The sequence below is a fragment of the Arachis hypogaea genome, chromosome 14, assembly GCF_003086295.3.
Source record: "Arachis hypogaea cultivar Tifrunner chromosome 14, arahy.Tifrunner.gnm2.J5K5, whole genome shotgun sequence".
NCBI lineage: Eukaryota > Viridiplantae > Streptophyta > Magnoliopsida > Fabales > Fabaceae > Arachis > Arachis hypogaea.
This window is the reverse complement of record NC_092049.1, coordinates 35156405-35159417: the sequence shown is the minus strand read 5'-3', so window position 1 is coordinate 35159417 and position 3013 is coordinate 35156405. Positions and strand designations below refer to the sequence as shown.

Below are 3013 nucleotides of genomic sequence, written 5' to 3'. Positions count from 1 at the left end.
AGAAAAATAAAATTAGATAAATAAAAATTGGGTTGCCTCCCAACAAGCGCTTCTTTAATGTCAATAGCTTGACAGTGGGCTCTCATGGAGCCTCACAGATGTTCAGAGCATTGTTGAGACTTCCCAACACCAAACTTAGAGTTTGACTGTGGGGGCTCTGGTTGACTCTGTTTTGAGAGAAGCTTACTGTGCCTCTTTTCCATGTTTACAGAAGGGTAACCTTGAGTTGTAAACACAAGGGAGTCCTCATTCAATTGAAGGACTAATTCACCTCTGTCAATATCAATCACAGCTCTTGCTGTGGCTAGGAAAGGTCTTCCAAGGATGATGGATTCATCCTCATCCTTCCCAGTATCAAGGATTATGAAATCAGCAGGGATATAAAGGCCTTCAACCTTTATTAACACGTCCTCTACTTGTCCATAAGCCTATTTTCTTGAATTGTCTGCCATCTCTAATGAGATTTTAGCAGCTTGCACCCCAAAGATTCCCAGTTTTTCTATTACAGAGAGGGGCATGAGGTTTATCCCTGAACCAAAGGTCACACAGAGCCTTTTCAAAGATCATGTTGCCTATGGTACAAGGTATTACGAACTTTCCAGGATCCTGTTTCTTCTGAGGCAATGTCAGTTGATCCAGATCACTCAGTTTATTGGTGAACAGGGGAGGTTCATCTCCCCAAGTCTCAATACCAAATAATTTGGCATTCAGCTTCATGATTGCACCAAGGTACTTGGTAACTTGATCCTCAGTAACATCCTCATTCTCTTCAGAAGAGGAATACTCATCAGAGCTCATGAATGGCATAAGGAGGTTTAATGGAATCTCTATGGTCTCTAGATGAGCCTCAGATTCCTTTGGTTCCTCAGAGAGAAACTCCTTATTGATCACTGGACGTCCCAGGAGGTCTTCCTCCTTGGGATTCACGTTCTCCTCCTCTTTTGTGGTTTCGGCCATGATGGTCATTTCAATGGCCTTGCACTCTCCATTTGGATTTTCTTCTGTATTGCTTGGGAGAGTACTAGGAGGGATTTCAGTGACTCTTTTACTCAGCTGGCCCACTTGTGCCTCCAAATTTCTAATGGAGGACCTTGTTTCATTTATGAAACTTACAGTGGCCTTAGATAGATCAGAGACTAATTTTGCTAAATTAGATGTATTTTGTTCAGAGTTCTCTGTCTGTTGCTGAGTGGATGATGGAAAAGGTTTACTATTGTTAAACCTATATCTTCCACCATTATTAAAGCCTTGTTAAGGCCTTTGTTGATCCTTCCATGAGAGATTTGGGTGGTTTCTCCATGAGGGGTTATAGGTGTTTCCATAAGGTTCACCCATGTAATTCACCTCTGCTATTGCAGGGTTTTCAGGATCATAAGCTTCTTCTTCAGAAGATGCCTCCTGAGTACTGTTGGATGCAGCTTGCATTCCATTCAGACTCTGAGAAATCATATTGACTTGTTGAGTCAATATTTTATTCTGAGCCAATATGGCATTCAGAGTATCAATTTCAAGAACTCCCTTCTTCTGAGGCGTCCCATTACTCACAGGATTCCTCTCAGAAGTGTACATGAACTGGTTATTAGCAACCATGTCAATGAGTTCTTGAGCTTCTGCAGGCGTTTTCTTTAGGTGAATGGATCCACCTGCAGAAGTATCCAATGACATCTTAGCTAATTCAGACAGACCATCATAGAATATATCCAGGATGGTCCATTCTGAAAGCATGTCAGAAGGACACTTTTTGGTCAGTTGCTTGTATCTCTCCCAAGCTTCATAGAGGGATTCACCTTCTTTCTGTCTGAAGGTTTGAACATCCACTCTAAGCTTGCTCAGCTTTTGAGGAGGAAAGAACTTGGCTAAGAAAGCAGTGACCAGCTTATCCCAAGAGTTCAGGCTATCTTTGGGTTGAGAGTCCAACCACACTCTAGCTCTGTCTCTTACAGCAAAGGGGAAAAGCATGATCCTGTAGATTTCAGGATCTACTCCATTAGTCTTAACAGTATCACAGATCTGCAAGAATTCAGTTAAGAACTGAAAGGGATCTTCAGATGGAAGTCCATGAAACTTGCAGTTTTGCTGCATCAGAGAAACTAGCTGAGGTTTCAGCTCAAAATTGTTTGCTCCAATGGTAGGGATGGAGATGCTTCTTCCATGTAAATTGGAATTAGGTGCAGTAAAGTCACCAAGCATTCTCCTTGCATTATTATTATTTTCGGCTGCCATCTCCTCTTCTTGTTCGAAAATTTCTGAAAGATGCTTGCTGGATTGTTGTAATTTAGCTTCTCTTAGTTTCCTCTTCAGAGTCCTTTCAGGTTCTGAATCTGCTTCTACAAGAATGTTCTTGTCCTTGCTCCTGCTCATATGAAAAAGAGGGACAGAAAAATAATAATAATAGGGGTCCTTTTTACCACAGTATAGATGTCCCTGTGTGAGTAGAAGAAAAGAGGAAGAAAAAGTTCGAACACAGATGGAAGAGGGGGTTCGAATTTGGGTGAGATGAAGTGTTAGTAGATGAATAAATAAATAGAAGGAGATAAGAGAGAGAGAGAATTTTCGAAAATAATTTTTGAAAAAGAGTTAGTGATTTTCGAAAATAGTTTTTGAAAAAGGTTAGTAATTTTCGAGAATTAAAATTAAAAATTAAAATAATTAGTTAATTAAAAAGAAATTTTGAAAAAGAGGGAAGATATTTTCGAAAATTAGAGAGAGAGGGAGTTAGTTAGGTAGTTTTGAAAAAGATAAGAAACAAACAAAAAGTTAGTTAGTTAGTTGAAATAAATTTGAAAATCAATTTTGAAAAGATAAGAAGATAAGAAGTTAGAAAGGATATTTTAAAATCAAATTTTGAAAAAGATAAGATAAAGAGATATTTTTGAAAAGATATGATTGAAATTAGTTTTGAAAAAGATTTGATTTTTGAAAAAGATTTTGAAAAAGATAAGATTTTTAAATTGAAAATTTGATTTGACTCATAAAAACAACTAGATTTTAAAAAGTTTTGAAAAAGTCAACT

The 3013-nt window shown here is 38.1% G+C and overlaps 1 non-coding gene across 1 annotated transcript; it reads left to right on the top strand.

Annotated features, from left to right (window-relative positions):
* The first annotated feature begins 1719 nt into the window (after positions 1 to 1719).
* Positions 1720 to 1827, top strand: LOC112745343 (small nucleolar RNA R71). Its single transcript, XR_003173277.1, has one exon. It is a non-coding gene; the product is annotated as a small nucleolar RNA R71 (small nucleolar RNA).
* The last annotated feature ends 1186 nt before the right edge of the window (positions 1828 to 3013 follow it).